At 40.5% G+C, this 20434-nt stretch overlaps 1 protein-coding gene across 1 annotated transcript in view; it reads left to right on the plus strand.

Moving 5' to 3' along the window:
• Positions 1–317: 317 nt before the first annotated feature.
• LOC132405770 (tyrosine-protein kinase ZAP-70) overlaps positions 318–20434 on the plus strand; it is a 135962-nt gene continuing 115845 nt past the window's right edge. Inside the window, exon 1 of the mRNA XM_059990780.1 lies at positions 318–563. The gene's annotated coding sequence lies outside the window, so the exon portion shown is untranslated. The remainder of the gene's footprint in view (positions 564–20434) is intronic.

Below are 20434 nucleotides of genomic sequence, written 5' to 3' on the forward strand. Positions count from 1 at the left end.
GCAAGTACAGTTTATATTGACATATATTCAACCTGGCACAGGAATCTAATGATCAGCTGCCGGGACCCTCACCCTAGTTTAGAGTCAGGTTTTAACTTCTGCCTGAACTATTCATTTGTGACAGAAACTACTTGGAAACGATGTTGAATTTGAAACATAAATGTATTCCAGCCTGAGAAATGTGCATATCATTGATAATGTGCAAACATAATTATAATATTTTGTCACGTTAATAAACATGGAACATATTCAGAACATTTGACAGTGCTGCAGTACGGATATAGGTCACAGTTCCGAGAAATTGATACTCCTTCTATCTGCCTACAAGTTCCGCCACGTAACCTCTGCACTCACTTTTTTACAGCAGATTTTGCTGATTATGGCTGAATAAAATTACTTCAGTTGATAACTGCTTTCCCTTGTCACATCTAAGAGAATTTTTTTTTTCAATATTAACCAGCCTTGAAAAAATTTGCCTTTCAGTAGATTTGGGACAACAGAAGCAGCGTTTACAGAAAATAAGTTCACATTATAAATGACGTAGAATCTCAACGATACAGAAGGTAAGATATTATAATCCTTATGTGATAATAAAGCATTGTTTAATTATTTTTAAAACTTTGTGTTGTATAAAATGCCAAAAAAATGATGCAGGTCTGTTGGAAACTAATATCTTGCCAATATTCTCAAAGCTTTAACTGACACAGGGTTGCAAGTTCAACGCAATGTAACATTATTTTTACATTGAACCTTTTAACAAGAACAAGAACATGGCTGGGAAAAGCCAGACGTATGACTTAGTCCCTTTCTTCATACTTTCATGGATAATTTAGTTGTAGGTAGAAGACAAACAAAAGAGTTATGTGGAGTGTAGCAAATTAGCACAATTAATCTGTAACCAAGTTTGTTTTGAAGCCAAAAACCTCGATAAAATTGAAAGCCTTTGAGAAGAATGTTAGTGCATTAACCATACCGTGACTTTAAATAAATTCAAGAATGTGTATAAACATATACCCATTTAATCATACATTATTAAATATCTTAACTGATAAAAGCCATTTGATCTCAGAGAGTGGTTCAGTTACCATTTGATTGCTGTTGTTTTTCCTGGGTCTGAACTGCAGATCTCTATTTAAAAACAAGTTGAGTAATTTTCAGAAATAACTTTGCAGAACTTTGTCAGTTATGTTACAGTGAACATTCCTGTTATGTTGAGCAGGAACCCTTTCAGCAAAGGAGGGTGGAATTTTATCAGATTAGCCCATTAAACTAACATGTTTTAAACTGAGAAGTAATTACCAACGTAAAATTGGAAAAACATACAATGCATAAGTTAAATCTAATGTATTTTCTTTAAACTTTGTATATAATTTTAAGTAACCCTTTCACTATAATTTTGATCTATGACAAAGGCCCAATGTAAACTTGTAAACCAAAGGAAACACTGTTCCTTTGATCATATTTCCTTTTTATTGGTTATTTATATTTCTAAATTTTGAACACTTTTACTCGTACATTATGTCTAACTTTGTTTCCTTTCATCAGTGAAAGCTTCATGGTATTCCAAGATTATTCATCGTCATGAACTATCTTTGTAGTGGAGCTATTAGTGCTGCGTATGTGAATCATCATGTGGCCAATTTACTCAGCCACCATATCAAACTTACATACCTAGTGAATGAAATAAATGATTAGTTACTTTGTAGTTTGATAATCTTTGAGAAATGAATGCAGGACAAAACACTAGAACGTGGACAGCATGTTATGTCTCAAACAAAACTCTGTACTCTGTACTTCGAAATCAGAATCAGGTTTAATATCACTGGCAAATGTCTTGAAAGTTGTTGTTTTGTCACAGCAGTGCATTGGAATACATAAAAATGATAAATTACAATAAGAAATATATTTTTAAAAATTGAATTGACTAGTGCAAAAAGAGAGCAAAAATAATATCGAGGCAGTGTACGTGGGTTAATCGTTGTTTCAGAAATCTGATGGCAGAGGAGAAGAGGCTGTTCCTAAATTATTGAGTGTGTGTCTTCAGGCTCCTGTACCTTCTCCCCAATGGCAGCAATGAGAAGAGGGCATGTCCTGGGTGATGAGGGTCCTTAACAATGGATGCCTCCGTTAACGGCACTGTATTAATAACTATGTAGTCTACTTCATTTTGTTCTTGGTTTTTAAAAGTTTGCTATATGGAAAATGATTTTAGTTATTAAATCTTAATTCTATGAAATCTTTACTAATCCATTGGAGTTTCTCCTAAGACCACAGTCAATTGTATAGGCCCTCCCCAAGGTACAGCAGATTTCTGTTTCCAAGAACGGTTCATGTCCTGAACAGTTTGCAAGACAGAAATGCAGATGGTGATATTTTAAATAAAAAAACACAGGATGACCAAGGGCAATGTGTAGTTAAATGAGAGGGTTTAACTTAACTGTTCAGATATCACTGTTAATCAAGTTCCCACGTGGCAGAAGGTTCCTGCAGCATCATGGCAGCTGGTGAATCCATCCCGCTGGCCTCTCAAATGCTCACTCATCTGAATGAGTTGCACAATGGTAATCTGGAGAAGGCCTGTCATTTAGTTTGAAAGAATTATATGGAGTGGATGTGAAGAAGATGTTGCCAATAGTGGCCCCATCTAGCACCAAAGTGCCCAGCCTCAGAACAGAGGGATGCCCAATTAGATCAGAGATGAGAAGGAATTTTTTTAGCCAGAGGGCATTGAACCTGTGGAATTCATTGCCATGGATGGCTGTGGAGGCTAAGTCTTTGGGTATACTTAAAGTGGAGAATGATAGGTTCTTGGCTAGAATGGCAGTGCAGACTCGATTAGCTGAATGACCTAATTTTTTTCCTATATCTTATGGTCTTATGGATAGTAGAAGGTAGGGAATGCAGTCATGAAAATCAGGATATCTGATGAAGTCATTATGCTGCATTGCACTGAAGCCTCACTACAAGGATGTAAAGGGCTACTTAAAGTACAGAATGTGCTGGAAGTTAGATGCAGGCACAATTGATTTCAGGATCATTCTTTAATGACTTTAGATGCAGATGTTCTTCATATTCCCCCCCCCCCCCCCACCCAACCTAAGACAGTTGTTGATGGCAATCTGGTTGACCTTCATTAGGAAAGATAGTTAAATGATTGGTATTTTCATGTCAGATTAATACATACATGTGTAATGCCCTGGTTCGTATTTTTACTGTTATGCTGCATGTATTTCACTTTGGCAGTTCTGTAAGAGCAGTCTGCTCTGATTTCATGCTTGTTTGAGTTACTGTTGAAGATAAGAGAGGAGAAATGTGTGCCATCCAATGGGAACGAACAGATTCAGGGGAGGTTTCTCTGGTGAGGGACACTAAGGTTGGGCTTGGGGCTTTTGATCGAGAAGAGATGGAGAGAGAAGATGGTGGGGAGAACTGGTCAAGGCGTACAATCCGGTGGGAGACCCATTTGTTCAAGATGGATTGCGAATGGCATTCGGAAGGTGGTGTGTGCTCTCACGTTGACCAAGGGCTCAGTGCGTGAGTGACAGAGAAGTTCAAGATGAGCTCCAATTTGTGCACATTTCACCATTAATTAGGATGGGCCCTTTTCTTTTTGTTATTCTTTACTAACCCTTCAGTTAAGATTCATAAATATAATTCCTTTAATCGCATGCAGTGTTCAGTCTGTTATTTTGTGGCATTAATTTGTTGTTACATAATCATCTTGTAGCAAATGACACAGCATCCACACAAACCGGGCTTTAGGGTGGGATCAAGTGCACCTCAATCTCACAAGTTTGGCAGGTCCGGAGGTTGTCTTCCTGAGACTTACGCAGCTAAGGAAACGGGGTGTCTTTAACATGTCTTTAATAAACTAGATCAGGGAATTGGGTTTTAAGAAAATGCATTATTTTTGATTTTTTAATTGCCATTTTTTCCATCTGTTTATTTGGATCATTTGGAAGCAGGAAGGCCTGCTGGCAGCACAAGCTGCTTGAAACAAACTGAATTTATTATCAAAGTATGGATATATTATCATATGCTACCTTCAGATTCCTTTTCTTACAGTAAATTAACGAAATAGAATATAATTTATAAAGAACTAGTCATAGTTATACATAGTGGTGCCACAACAGCGCAGCAATTAGTGTGATGCTATTACTTCTCTGGGCATCGGAGTTTAGGGTTCAATTCTCATGTCCTCTGTAAGACAGATTATGTGTACTTCCCATGGTGCACATGGGTTTCCTCTGGGTGCTCTGGTTTCCTCCCAGAGTCCAGAGACATTCCTGTTAGTAGGTTAATTGGTCATTGTAGATTGACTTGAGATTCAGCCAGGGTTTAATAGTGGGTTGCTGGGCAACATGGCCTGTTGGGCCAGAAGGGCCTGTTCTGTGCTGTATCTCTACATTAAAAGAATAAGCAACGGGATGGCAAAGCCTGAGCACACTCCACTTCTTGGCGTGGCCACAGTGCTGAGGCTACCGGCTCCATGCAGCTGCAGCACCGAGTGACAGAGTTAGTGCAGAGAGGGAAGTGTATGGCCATCATTCCTTTTACCAGCACGTTACCAGCCTAAAAGTGCTGAGGAACCCCAAACACTGGCCTGCCAGAGTAACAGAACAGAAAGCCAGGGTACAATAATGTTGTCTCTGGACATCATTTGCTCCATCAGATTGGTCAGTTTTGAATGTACTGCTGCCATAATCATCTTGCAGACAGATGATTGGACTGAGTAAGATCATAAGTCATAGGAACAGTTCAGGCCATTCAGCCCATTGACAAGTAACACCATTCAATTATATCCTCTCATTTACCCTACGGTTAAGGTAGCATTACAGTGTTAAATATAAGCCTCCAAACAATAGCCAGCATGTGGGCTAAATTACAACAGGAGATAGAAAAGGTATGTAAAAGGGGCAATGTTTCAATAATCATGGGGGATTTCAATATGCAGGTAGATTGGGAAACTGCAGTTAGTGCTGGGTCCCAAGAGAGGGAATTTGTAGATGACTAGGTCAGAGATATAACTTTTTAGAGTAGCTTGTGGTTAAGGTCACTAGGGCAATAGCAATTCTGGATTGCATGTTATGTAATAACCAGATTTGATTAGGAAGCTTAAGGTAAAGGAACACTTAGGAGACTGTGATCATAATAATTAGAATTCACCCTGCATTTTGAGATGAAAAAGCTAAAATCAAATGTATCAGTTAATAGGAATTACAGAGACATGAGAAAGGAGCTGGCTAAAGTTGATTGGAAGGGGCCACCAGCAGGGATGATGGTAGAACAGCAATGGCTGGAGTTTCTGGGGTATATTTGGAAGGCACAGGCAAGATACATCCAAAAGATGATTCTAAAGACAGGATAATGCAACTGTGGCAGATGAGGGAAGTCAAAAACAGCATAAAAGCAAAAGAGAGGGCAAATAATTTAGCAAAAATTAGTGGGAAGGTAGATTGGGAAGCATTTCAAAACCATCTGAAGGCAACTAAGAAGCCATAAAGAAAGTAAAGGTGAAATAAGAAGTTAAGCTATCCAATAATATAAAAGAGGATACAAAAAGTGTTTTCAGATATATAAGGAGTAAAAGAGAGATGAGAGTGGATATCAGACCACTAGAAAATGGCATTGGAGAGGTAGTAATGGGGTCAAAGAAATGTTGGATGAACTTAATAAGTATTTTGTGTCAGTCTTCACGGTGCAAGAGTGTTAGGGGACAGAAGTGCAAACACGAGGAAATCTGCAGGTGCTGGAAATTCAGACAACACACACAAAATGCTGGTGGAACACAGCAGGCCAGGCAGCATCTATAGGGAGAAGCACTGTCGACGTTTCAGGCCGACGAAGGGTCTCGGCCCGAAACGTCGACAGTGCTTCTCCCTATAGATGCTGCCTGGCCTGCTGTGTTCCACCAGCAGTTTGTGTGTGTTGTAGGGGACAGAAGTGAGTGCCTTTGCTATTACTAAAGAGGAAGTGCTTGGGAAGCTGAAAAGTCTGAAGGTAGATATGTCACTTGGACCAGAAGGACTACTCCCCAGGGTTTTGAAGGAGGTAGTTAAAGAGATCATGGGGGCATTAGTCATGATCTTTCAAAAATCATTAGATTCCAGAATGGTTCCTGAGGACTGCAAAAATGCAAATATCAATTGACTCTTTAAGAAGGGAAGGAGGCAGAAGAAAGCCAGTTAGCCTGCCATCAGTGGTTGGAAAGATGTTAGGGTTTATTATTAAGGATGAAGTTTCAGGGAACTTGAAGGCACATGATAAAAGAGGTCAAAGTCAGCATGGTTTTCTAAATGGGAAATCTTGCCTGACAAATCTTCGGGTCTTCTTTGAGGAAATAATAAACAGGATAGCTAAAGGAGAGTCAATAGATTTTGTTTATTTGGATTTTCAGAGCACCTTGACAAGCTGCTAAACAAAATAAGAGCTCATTGTTTTATGGGAAAGGTACTAGAATGGATAGAAGTTTGGTTGACTAGCAGGGGGCAAAGAGGGGGAATAAAGAGAACCTTTTCTGAATGGCTGCCAATGATTATTGGTGTGCTGCAGGGGTCAGTGTTGGGACCACTTGCTTCTTTTCATGTTATATGTCAATACTTTGGATGAAGGATTTGGCTTTCAGCCCAACTCTGTAAATGAGACAAAGATAGATGGAAGGGCAGGTAGTGTTGAGGAAGCAGGGTATCTTTGGAGGACATGGACTGATTGGGGGAATGGGCAAATAAGTGGCAGATGGAATATAGTATAGGGAAATGCATGGTTATTCACTTTGCAGAAGAATAAAGACATGACCACTGTATTTTGTAAGTGAGGAGAAAATTGAAATATCAGTGGTTCAGAGGGACTTGGGGGTCCCGAAAGGTTAACTTGCAGTTGAGTCAGTGGTAAGGAAGGCCAATGCAATGTTAGCCTTCATTTCAAGAGGATTACAATACAAAAGCAAGGATGTAATACTGAGACATTATAAGGCTTTGATCAGATCACACTTGGACGTTGTTTTGGGCCTAAGTAAATCTAAGTAAAGGTGTGCTGGAATTGGTGTCCAGAGAAAGTTCACAAGAACGATCCCAGGAACGAAGGGGTTAACATATGAGGAGCGTTTGATGTCTCTAGGCCAGTACTCACTGGATTTAGGAGAATGAGGGGGATCTTACTGAAACGTATGGAATATTGAAAGGCCTAGATAGAGTAAATATGAAGTTGTTTCCCATAAGGGGGGTGTAGGACCAGAGGACACAGCCTCAGAATTGTGGGACATCTATTGAGAACAGAGATGGGGAGGAATTTGTTTTGGAAGACAGTACGGAATCCGTGGATTTCTTTGCCACAGGTGGGTGTACAGGCCACATCATTGAGTATATTTAAGGTGGAGGTTGATAGGTTCTTGGTTAATCAGGGCATCAGATGTTACAGGGAGAAGGTGGAGAATGTGGTTGAGAGGGATAATAAATCAGCCAAGATGGAACTGCAGAGCAGGCAGATATGATGGCAGAATATAGTATTAATGATAAGACTCTTTGTAGTGTGGAGGATCAGAGGGATCTTGGGGTCCAAGTCCATTGGACAATCAAAGTTGCTGTGCAGGTTGACTCTGTGGTTAAGAAAGCATACAGTGCATTGGCCTTCATCAATTGTGGGATTGAGTTTAGGAGCCGAGAGGTAATGTTGCAGCTCTGTAGGACCCTGGTCAGACCCCACTTGGAGTATTGTGTTCAATTCTGGTAGCTTCACTACAGGAATGTGGAAACCATAGAAAGGGTGCAGAGGAGATTTACAAGGATGTTGCCTGGATTGGGGAGCATGCCTTATGAGAGTAGGTTGAGTGAACTTGGCATTTTCTCCTTGGAGCAACGGAGGATGAGAGGTGACCTGATAGAGGTGTGTAAGGCGATGAGAGGCAATGATCATGTGGATAGTCAGAGGCTTTTTCCCAGGGCTGAAATGGCTAGCATGTGAGGGCACAGTTTTAAAGTGCTTGGAAGTAAGTACAGAGGTGATGTCAGGGGCAAATCTTTTACGCAGAGAGTGGTGAGTGCGTGGAATGGGCTGCCAGCAACGGCGATGAAGGCAGATACAATAGGGTCTTTCAAGAGACTCCTGGACAGGTACATGGAGCTCAGAAAAATAGAGGGCTATGGGTAACCCTAGGTAATTTCTAAGGTAAGGTCATGTTCTGCGCAGTTTTCAGGGCCGAAGGGCCTGTATTGTGCTGTAGGTTTTCTATGTTCTATGTTCTAACTGAATGGCCTAATTCCGCTCCTAGGTCTTATCATCTTAAGGTCTCTCAATCCCATTCTCCTGGTCTTCTTCCCATAACCTTTAATGCCCTTACTAATCAAGAACCTACAGTATTATCCTCTGTTTTAGATATACTCAATGACTTGGCATCCACACTGTCTGTGGCAATGAATTCCACAGATTCTCTACTCTGACTAAAGAAATTCCTCCTCATCTTTGTTCCAAAGGGACATCACTGTTTTCTGAGGCTGTGCCCTCTGGTCCTGAACCTCCCAAATGACCAGCAAGGTTGTTTATTTTGAAATACAGTGCAGAATACGTCCTTCTTCCATTTGAGACATACTGCCCACAACCCTCGATTTAACCCTAGCCTAATCACGGGATAACTTGCAATGACCAATTAACTTCCTAACCTGTATGTCTTTGGACTCTGGGAGCGAACCAGAGGACCTGGAGGAAACCCACGCATTCCAAAGGGAGGATGAACAGATTGCCAGGATTATGGGGATGAAGATACAGGAGACAGTAGATACTGGAATCTGTAGCAACATGCAATCTGCTGGAGAAACTGTGTGTGGAAAGGAAGTGTTGATGATTGTGATCAAAACCCTGGAACAGGGCTGAAAGTGGAGAGAGGAGGTAGACAAGCAACACACACAAAACGCTGGTGGAATGCAGCAGGTCAGGCAGCATCTATAGGGAGAACCGCTGTTGACGTTTCGGGTCGAGACCCTTTGTCAGAGGAGGTAGACTCTGGGTTCGGGGGCTCTCAACAATTTTCTGAGAAAAAAGATTTTCTATTAAGAACTAAATGTTGTCTGCAGATTCTAGAAGAAGGTGGGGGGGACATCACTGAATATTCAACTCTTGACCAACTAATGGGGAACAAATTTTACACAGGAGTCGTCCAACAGGCTTTTAGCTTCCAAGATGTTAAAGTGTTTTGTACCCTCCCCCTGGTGCCCCTCCTCTTTCCCTTTCTCCCATCATCCACTCTCCTTTCCTATCAGGTTCCTTTTTCTCCTGCCCTTTACCTTTTCCTCCTGTCACCTCCCAGCTTCATACTTCATCACACTTGTCCCCAGCCACCTGGCTTCACCTATCACCTTCTAGCTTCCCCTCACCTTCTTATTCTGGCTTCTTCCCCATCCCTCGCCAGTCCTGAAGAAGAGTCTCGGCTCAAATTATCAACTGTTCATTCATTCCATAGATGCTTCTGGGCTTGGAGAGCTCCTCCAGCATTTCGTGTGTGTTGCTCTGGATGTTCAGCATCTGCAGAATCTCATGTGTTTAAGTGTTGTAATCCATTTTTATGTGTCCACACAAAATGTTTAAAGAATTGGCCCCAGAGCTGGAAAATATGTTTGTTCCTACCTTCTGCCTGTAAACCAAGCATGTACCACCTTCTCTAGATTGGTAGTATACTAGCTAAAAAAAGGTAAATATTATCAGAAAATGTCCTTCAAAAGAGATGCTGTTTTGCTGGTTGAAATGTTCTTTATTTATTTATCAAATAAACATCAATAAAAACAATAATTTATACATCTTTACTTTGTTTAAAAATGTCTTATTTTACCTCCCAGCTTCTTACTTCATCTCCCCTCCCCCATCCACCTGGCTTCATCCATCATCTTTTAGCTTGTTCTCCTTCCTTCCTCACACTTTCCTATTCTGGCATCTTCCCCCTTCCTTTCCAGTCCTGGTGAAGGCTCTCGGCCAAAAATGTTGACAATTTATTCCCCTCCGTAGATGCTGTCTGACCTGCTGAGTTCCTCCAGCATTTTGAATGTCTAGCATCTGCAGGATATCTTGTGTTTATTATTTTACAAATGCCTGTATTTAAAAAAATATGGCTTATATCTTATAACTGTCTAAATCCTTAATTGCTGTGTTGTCAGAAAGTTATTTTGTGTTTTTTTAGCCTTAAACAGGTGCCATAACTTTACTATCAATTTTATCATTGTGGAAAGCATTTTCCACTCAGCAGCATCTTACTTGTGACCACAAAATATCAAGTGTTGGTATCTGCCAAACAGGCACAGTTTCTGTGATCTCAGTTACGCAAATCAATGAAAATTATTCAGCTTACTCTGAGCAGGTTTTTCTGGTATTTGGAACATCAGTTTAACCCAGTAAGTACAAGACTTTTTGTGATTCTTTTACACAGACACTTTTCCTGCTGCAATTCTAGGCATTTTCATGTCTTACGTATCTCCTCAGTAGATCTTTAAAGTCAGAGTCTTATTTCTTTGCATTTACTGGAATATCTGTAAGGAAATGAATCTTAGAGTTGTGATATATACAGGACTGTGCAAAAGGCTTAGGCACATATAGTATATATAGTGAGGGTGCCTAAGACATAGCACAATACTGTGTTTGTCAACATGTAGTGGAAAGCAAATTTGTAAATCTGGCAAGAGCAAAGGGTGATGGGCAAGGGTGGAGCGCCATGGGAGGAGAATGGGACAATAGCAGAGAAGGAAGTGAAGAGTGGTGTGGGTGCAGAAACACCCAGCCCTGAGACACCAGAAAAGGTCATTTGATTCCGAACAATTGGTTCATTGATCATTACAAAATATCTCTCTGTTGCTTCCCACTCTCTCCCCTCTACCTTCCCCTTTTCCAACTATGATTGCCCTCTCCCTGTCCTCTTTCCAATCTCAGTCCACCATAGAGACCCATGTCAGGATCAGGTTTATCATCACTCATGTATTTCATGAAATTATTTTTTTGTGGCAGCAATACAGTGCAAATCATAAAATTACTGTGGTATTGTGCAAAAGTCTTACGCATTTTACTATACATATATATATATATATATCTAAGACTTTTGCACTATACTGTATGTTATACAGTATAGTATAGTGCAGTATAGTATACTATATACTATACACTATACTGTATGCTATACTGCTTCCTATTTATGCAATTTGGAATGTTAAATGAAACACTATCTGAATGGAAATTTGAAAGTCCTCTCACGTATGTCCATGCACAAGAATATCAAAAAATTGCAGATAATGGAAATCGCAAAGAACAGAAAATGCTGGAATGCTCAGCAGGTTAGGTTTTGTCTTGGAGGGTGGTGAAGTGAGAAGCTGGGAGGTAATAGGTGGAAAAGGTAAAGGGCTGAAGAAGAAGGGGTCTAACTGGACCATGAAAGAAAGGGAAGGAAAAGGGGCACAAGAGGGAGGCGATGGATGGAGGTGTAGGGGTGAGAAGAGAATCAGAATGGGGAATTAAAAAGAGAGAAGGTGGTGGGGAAGAGATTACTGAAAGTTAGAGAAATTGATGTTCAAAAAGTGAGGAATGTTGGGCTCTGTATCTAAGGAAAGATGTACAGGCCCCGGAGAAAACCCAAAGGAGAGATCCCTGGAAAGAAAGGATCCAACGACTGAGGTGCATCTGATGTCACTTGGCCTGTTCTGATGGAGTTTAGAAGGATGAGGGGGATCTCATTGGAACTTACCAGATACTGAAAGGCCTGGATAGAGTAGATGTGGACAGGATGTTTCCATTTGTAAGAGAGTGTAGGATCCAAGAGCACAGTCTCAGAATAAAAGGACATTCCTTTAAAACCAGGATGAAGAGGAATTTCTTTAGTTTGAAGGCGGTGAATCCATGGAATCCATTGCCACAGACGGCTGTGGAGGCCAAATCATTCGGTGTATTTAGGACAGATATTAATAGTTTTTAAAATAGTAACTTAAATTCACTCATCACACAAAAGACACATTTAGCAGTATTCTCTAAAGAGGAAAGAAGGAATCTCTTAAGTTTTCTTAAGTGTTTGAACAAAGGTGCAAGTATTGCAATTTGTTTGCTATGCTAATTTCCTTTCTCAATATTCCCCATACTACTATTAAGTGACCAGATTTGTGCAAATCCTTTGTGAATTACGGTATTTCTGAAGAAAGGTTCCCAACCTGAAATATTAACTGTTTCTCTTTCTTGTGGATGCTGCCTGACCTCCTGAGTGCTCCCGGCAACATCCTTGTAAATTTTCTCTGCATGTTTTCAGTCTTGTTGATGTATTACTTGTAGGCAGTAGGCCAGAACTGCACAAACTGCATACTTGGCTATATTAATTCGGGTGGCACAGTAGTGTGGTGGTTAGCACAAGGCTTTACAATACCAGTGAACCGGGTTAATTTCCCACAGTGCATGTAAGGAGTCTGTACAGTCTCCCCGTGATTGCATGGATTTCCTCTGGGTGCTCCAGTTTCCTCCCAAGGTCCAAAGACATACAGATTGGTAGGTTAATTGATCATTGTAAACTGTCCCGTAATTGGACTAGGATTAATTCAGGGTATTGCTGGGCAGCATAGCTCGAAGGGCTGGAAGGGCCTATTCTTCACTGGCCAGGGTTTTGGCCTGAAACATCACCTATTTATTCCTGTCCAAGGATGCTGCCTGAGCTGCTGTTCCTCCAGCATTTTGTGTGTGTTGCCTTGGATTTCTAGCATCTGCAGATCTTCTCATGTTTGTCAAAGAAGTCAAGTTAATTGCCATTGCCCAAGTCCTGGTGCAATGAAAAACTTTATTCATTCCTCCCTCTCACCTTAAAATTTTGTCCTCTGGGACTTTGGCTATCAATCCTATTTATACCTCAAATAATTTTGCATATCTCTAACATATCCCGATGAAGGGTCTCAGCCTGAAACATCAACTGTTATTCCCTCTATAGGAACTGCCTGATTTGCTGAGTTCCTTCCGTGCTTGCTGTGTGTTGCTCAAGACTGGCAGCATCTGAAGGATCTCTTTTGTTTATGTCACCTTCAGCTTCCTTTGCTACAGGGAAAACAGTCCTACCCTGTCCAATTTCTCCTTATAACTCAACCCCTCCAATCCAGGTAATTCTGCAGGCCTCACATCTTTTCTGTAATGAGATGACCATAAATTACACATAATACACCAAGAAATGTCTAACCAAAGTTCTGTACAACTATAACATAACATTGCATCTCCTATACTCTGTGTCTAGGTTGAGGAAACCCAGTTTGCATTGTGCATTTTCCATTGCCTCATCTACCTGTGATGCCACCTTCAGAGAACAATGTACAGGACTGCAAATATCTTAGGAAATATATCTAGCTAGGGTTCCTAAGACTTCTGCACGGTATTGTATTTGTCAACATAAATCTGGCAGGAGCAACAGATGTTGGGTATTGTGAGTGTGGAGCACTGCAGGAGGGGTGTGCGACAGGTGGCAGAGAAGGAGTGCTGGGGTGAGGGTGGCATGGGTGCAGATACACACAGCCCTGAGACCCCAGGCAAGGTCATTTGATTCCAAACAATTTATTTACTGATGATTACAAAATATATCCCTGGTACTTACCATTGCCTCTTGTCTCCCTTCCCCTTTCCCAACCATGATCTTTTTCTTCCTGCCCCCTTCCCACTCTCAGTCCACAATAGAGACCAATATCAGAATCAGGTTTATCGTCACTCATATATGTCATGAAATTTGTTTTTTTTCTTTGTGACTACAGTACTGTGCAAAAGTCTTAGGGACTTTATTATAGATACGACTAAGAATCTTGCTCAATCCTATAAATTAAATTGAAACTGGTTTCTTATTGTTGCATGTATTAAGGTACAATGAAAATCTTTGTTTTGCATGTCATTCGTACATATCGTCACATCAGAACATTGAGGTAGTACAAGGGAAAACAGTGACAGAACGCAGAATGAAACGTTAGTTACAAAGAAAGCAAATTGCAGGCAGAAAATGAGGTCCAGGGACCCCTGCCACCCAGGCCAAGCTCTCTTCTCACTGCTGTCATCAGGAAGAAGGTACCTCAGGACTCACAGCACCAGGTTCAGGAAGTTATTACCATCAGCCATCAGGCTCTTGAATCAGAGGAGATAACTTCACTCAACTTCACTAGCCCCATCACTGAACTGTTCCCACAACCTATGAACTCACTTTCAAGGACTCTTCATCTCATGTTCTCAAAATTTATTGCTTATTTATTTCTTAATACTATATTTTTTCTTTCTTTGCTTTGCACAGTTTGTTGTATTTTGATCACTGTCGCGGTCTTTCACTGATTCCATTATAGTTATTGGATTTATTGAGTGTGCCCACAAGGAAACAAATCTCAGGGTTGTTTAAGGTGGTATATATGTGCTTTGATAATAAATTTGCTTTGAACTTGGAACTTTGATAATGAGGTAATAATAATAATAATAAATTATTTTAGAGAGCATTTTTAAAAAAGACAATATAGTTCAATGTATTTTTCAAATGGATAAAGTGCAAACATGAAAATAAAATAAAAAATAAAAATAAACATGAAAATAAAAGACAAAATGATGTTAAAAGCAAGGTTAAATAAATAGGTTTTGAGTTGGTCTTTAAAAGTGTCAACTGAGTCTGCATCCATTATAGTTTTAGATACAGAAATCCACAGTTCAGGAGAGTCATTCAAAAAAAGCTGACCTGCCAATTACCTTGAGGGAGGTTGATTAAATGTAAGAGATCAACGAAAGAAAACCTGAGAGCTCAGTCAGGATTATAAAACAAAAGTGATTCCATGATGTTCTCCAATCCCAGACCATTAAGAGCTTTAAAAACAAGTAAAAGATCTTTAAAATCCATTCTAAAAGATACAGGAAGCCAATGCAGAGTAGCTAGGATGGGAGTGATATGTTTCCTCTTCCTGGTTTTAGGTAGATGGCAAGTTCAAGAGTCTATCTTATTGTACAAGAGCTCCATTCAATAATCTTATAATAGCTGTCCTTAAGCCTTCAGTATTGTCACAACCACTGATTCGGCAGTGCAGTAGATACAGCAATTGTGCTTGTGAATTTGCACGTGTCAGCAAATTATTATTTAATCGTGATAGTATTTAACTCCATACTTGTCATCGTAGTGCTTGTCGAGACTTGGTCAGAACACAGCAATGCTTCGCTGCCTGTTTGCTTTCAGCCTTCCCTGAGAAATTGGACTTTTGAGTCAACTGACTTTGAAGACTAGCAGTGTTCATTTAATGTTTAGATTTTCTTTTCAGCCACAGTATAGGCTTTGTTTCCCATTTGAGAGCTTTAGTTATCGGCCCTATTTGGCCTAGCATTTTGTGGTGAACTATGTGCCTGTCTGGACACGCCCCCTGCTGACTGCTCCTGTGGCTCCTCCCACAGGCCCCTGTATAAAGGCGATCTGAGGCTTGACGCTCGGCCTCAGTCTCCAGGACATAGTATGATGGACACTCACTCCTGGTTCCTTCTTCCAGTCAATAAAAGCCGTTATCTCGCCTTACGTCTCAGTGTGAGTTATTGATGGTGCATCACATTTATTGTTTATTTTCCCTTTAACACTGTTCGCAATAAAGTTTGTGAACTACCGACCTGCTTCAGTGCCTCTCACTCTGCACTTGGGCCATACCCGAACCTGGTTACAGCAAGTCTCAACCACACAAAGATGGACCCAGCAGAGAGAGAGCAGCTGACCTTGGCAATGAGATTCGTTGGTCAGGTTGGAGACAAGCAAACAGTCAGCGAAGCTTTGCTGTGCTCTGTCCAAGTCTCGACAAGCACTACGATGACAAGTATGGAGTTAAATACTATCACGATTAAATAATAATTAGCTGACACGTGCAAATTCACAAGTGCAATTGCCATATGCGTGGTTGTGACAAGTATGTGCTTTCAGGCTTTTGTACCTTCTGCAAAGTGGAGGGCGGAGAAGACAATGTCTGTGATGGGAGGGGTCTTTGATAAGGACTTCCTCCTTTCCCTTCCACCTCACCTTTTTTATCCTGGTGTGTTTTCCCCTTCCTTTCCAGACCTGATGAAGGGTCTCGGTCCAAAATGTTGACTGTTTATTAACTTCCATAGATGCTGCCTGACCTGCTAAGTTCCTCCTGCTTTTTGTGTGTGTTGCTCTGGATTTCCAGCATCTGCAGAATCTCCTGTGTTGTATATTCTGTAGCTGCTGGAAATCATGAGCAATGCAACCTCAGCACCTATGGAGGGAAATGAACAGTTGACATTTTGGGCTGAGACCCTGCAGGGATGGACAGCAAGGGAGTAGAAGCCTGACTAAGAAGGCTGGTGGGGGGGGGGGGGGGGGGAGTACAAGTTGGCAGGATATAGATGAGACACGTAAATGGAGTTCAGGGCAGGAAGACTGGTTTCCGTTATATGCTGAGCTGCATCCACAACTCTCTGTGGTCTTTTGTGGTCACAGTCCGAGAAGTTGCTACACCAAGCTACAATGCATTCAGAAAGGATGCTTTCTATGATGCAACAATGAAAACTGGGTTGACAGGGACGTGCCAAATTTCTTTAGTCTTCTGAGGAAGTAGGGCTACAGGTGAACGTTCTTGGATGGGCATCTGTGTGGTTGAACCAGGACAGGCTGATGGTGAAGTTTACTTTCAATCCTCTTGAGCTCAGCTCCATTCACATAAATAGGAATGTGTACATCATGTGTGCATGAAGTTAGTGACCAGCTCATGTTGACATGACATCTCTTACTTTTTTGAGATTTGGCCATTTATTGTAATATCATCTGCAAGGAGGTGTGAGAAGTAAAGTAGGGAGCTGAGGATGCAGCCTTGTGGGTCACCAGTGCTGAGGATAATCGTGTCAGAGGTGATGCTGCCTCGATCATAGAGCATTACAGCACAGTACAGGCCCTTTGGCCCCCAATGTTATGCTAACTTTTTAACCTAATATAAAATCAAATAAACCCTTCCCTCCTACATAGACCTCCATTTTTCTGTTCTCCATGTGCCTATCTAAGAGTTTCTTAAATGCTCATCATGTATTTGCCTGTACTACCACCTCCCCTGGCAGCATGCTCAATGCAGTCACTACTCTCTCTGTAAAGAACTTATCTCTGATGTCCTCCCTATACTTACACCCAATCACCTTAAAATTATGCCTCCTCATTTTAGCCATTTTCACTCCTGGAAAAACCTCTGACTGTCTACCTGATCTATGCCTCTGATTATCTTTTAAACCTCTAGCAGGTCACCTCTTATCCTTCTTCACTCCAAAGGTAAAAGCCCCAGCTCACTCAGCCTATCCTCATAAGGCTTGCTCTCCAGTACTGGCAGCATCCCAGTAAATCTCTGCAACCTTACTACTTGCGGTCTGTTAGTCAGGAAGTTAAAGCTCCAGTTGCAAAGGGAGATCTTTTGGAATGTCTTTGCACTCCTGGGTCCCTTTCCAGAAATACTCCCCAGAGCCCTGCTTTTCTTTGTGTCTCTCCTTCCCTGGTTTTCAAAATTATTTTTAAAATGAATTGTCTAAAATATATACTGAACTTTCAATTGGAAACTTTCACTCAACGTTTTTAGGAAATGCCAGCATTGTGTGAGCTTTGTGTGCACTTTACATTTGCAACAATGAGGGCAATCACAGAGTCCAGAAGTGCTGGTTTATACTGATTGAGCAGTATAATTCAATGTCATCTACAATGTTCTTAAAGAATTGGAATTAATTTACTATTTCCTCCTCAGCAGTCTGCATATTTAGCTAGATTCTCATTGTTCCACTTTATTACATGAGTTAACGAAAAACAGGCAAAGAGCTTGATTCACATTACATCTGGTTGTTAAAGTTAAGATCATTCACAGTGTTCTCATATTCTGTCTGATTCTGCAAGATGATGCATGGATTTGCAATTCCAGAGTTTTCATATCATTGATGCAATGAATTCAGAACTATTGCTCCTCACCTCCCTCTTGTTCCCCACCTCCTTCCCTTATTCCGTGGTTCTAGTCCTCTCTTATCATATTCCTCCTTCCTTTTTGTCTCTTTTACCTATCATATCAATCCTTTTTATTCCCCCTATCCCATCCATCTACCTTCTCTCTCATCTGGATTCACCTATCACCCGCCAGCTCGTGTTCCTCACTCTCATTTCTCTCCCCTTCCTTTCCAGTCTTGATGAAAGGTCTTAGCCTGAAACATTTATTTATTCCTCTGCATAGATGTTGCCTGACCTGTTGAGTTTCTCTGGATTCTGTATGTTTTGCTCAGATTTCCTGCAGGTGTAGAATCTCTGTGGCTATCACAGTATTCTTTTCCATTATTTTTGGTATTTAGACACACAAGAAACTAGAAGACATCTTGGGAGACATTGGTAAGGTCACAGTTGGAGTGCTATGTACAGTTCTGGTTGCCCTGCTATAGGAAGGATGGCATTAAACTGGAGAGGGTGCAGAAAGGCTCTGTGAGAATGTTACTGGGATTGGAGGGCTTAGATTATGAAGAGAGACTGGACAGGCTAGGACTTTCTTCCATAGAGCGAAGGAGGCTGAGGGTTTATAAAATTATGAGGGGCATAGATGAGGTGAAAAGCTGCTAGGGTAGGGGAGTCTAAAACTAGAGGACATTCGGTAGATTCAAAGTGAGAAGTGGAAGATTTAAAAGAGAGCTGAGGGGAAACTTTTACCACTGAGACGGTGATCAGTACATGGAACGAGCTGCCAGGTCAAGTAGCTGAGGCAAGCACAATAAGAACATTGAAAAACTGTTGGACAGGAACATAGATTGGAAAGGTTTCAAAGTTTAAAGTAAATTTATCATCAAAGTACATATACAACCCAGAGATTCATTTTCTTGCAGGCATTTACAGTAATTACAAGAAACATAATAGACTCAATGAAAGACTGCACACAACAGGGCAAATAGACAACCAATGTGCAAAAAACAACATATTGTGCAAATACAGAAGAGAAAGAGAAAAAAGAAATAATAATAATAATAATAATAACATCAGATGATGTTATAATCATTGACATACTACAATCTCCCTATCTATTATCAACCACCGTAATCAAATTATACCAAACCATTTTGCAGGGCAACTCTCTAACTCCACTCTGGTTTTGTCATGTTTTAAACCTACTCTCTAATTACTAAATTGGATTAAAATAGGGTATCAAATCAGAGTCAACCAAATGAATTATACCTTATACATACCTTCTACAAATGGATGATTTGAAATTATACTCTCCTTCATAAGTAAAGCCAAAGCAATTAATTTTCTGAAGATATGAAAATGAACTTTGGACTAGATAAGTGCAAAACATTAACCATAAAAAAAGCGCAATAGAGTTAACAGAATACAAATCAGAGCGACAGGATACAATCCAACCGATGGATGAAAATGCAGTATTTGGGATATCAACAACCAAAGAAAATAGATGATAGTGTGATAAAGGGACAACGTTCAACAGAATTTACTTCAAGGCTTAAGACAATCTGTCAAAGCACAACAGTGGAAATATAATAAAGGCAATGAACACTTTCACTATACCCATATTAACATATTCTTTTGGCATACTATCTTGTTTCAAAAATGATCCAGAAAGTCTACAAAGAAAAATAATAACTGAAATGACAAATTTTAGAAAGCATTATATACTTTCAAATGCGATTAGATTAACATGCTAGGATAGAAGGAGGAAGAGGAATAACAGATATAAAATATTTGCACAACAATCAGATAAAACTTTGAAGGAGCTATTTCCGTCAATGAAAACAGGATTCGGCACTCTACACAAGCAAATGCAATTCTGATAAAAAGTACGCATCATTAAACTTAACTGAAAGCGCAACCCAGAAAATGAAGAAATTAACACTGCAGAAGAAAAGGTTAACAATGGAAGGGCATGACCCTCCATGGAAAACATCCCATGATCTGAGCAGACTGGATGTCAACAAGTAAGTGTCAAACACCTGGCTCAGAGTTGGAGATCTCTTCCTAAAAACAGAGGGTTCATCGTGGCAATAAAGGACCAGGTGGTTAATACTAAAAATTATCAAAAGTGCAGAATAAAAGATAAACAAATTCAAGATGATAAAAGCAGAAAATGTCAAAAGAAACCTTCTCTAGTTTCAGCACTTCTGTTCTCAGATGGGGGCACAAAACTGCTCACAATACTCAAGTGAGGCCTCATCAGTGCTTTATAAAGTCTCAACATTACATTTAAACAGGCTCTAGATGATCTGAGCAATGGGATCAACACACACAAAGCAGCACACCCTGATGCCTCCACCATATTTTTGGAGGATTTTAACCAGTCCAGTCTGAAAAAAAATCACTAAATAATTACCATCAACAAATCACTGGTAGTACCAAAGGAATCAACTCACTGGACACTGTTACACAACCATCAAATGTGCTTACTGTGCTCTTCCACGCTCTCACTTCGGGAAGTCTGATCGCCTG

The sequence above is a fragment of the Hypanus sabinus genome, chromosome 16 (assembly GCF_030144855.1).
Source record: "Hypanus sabinus isolate sHypSab1 chromosome 16, sHypSab1.hap1, whole genome shotgun sequence".
Lineage (NCBI taxonomy): Eukaryota > Metazoa > Chordata > Chondrichthyes > Myliobatiformes > Dasyatidae > Hypanus > Hypanus sabinus.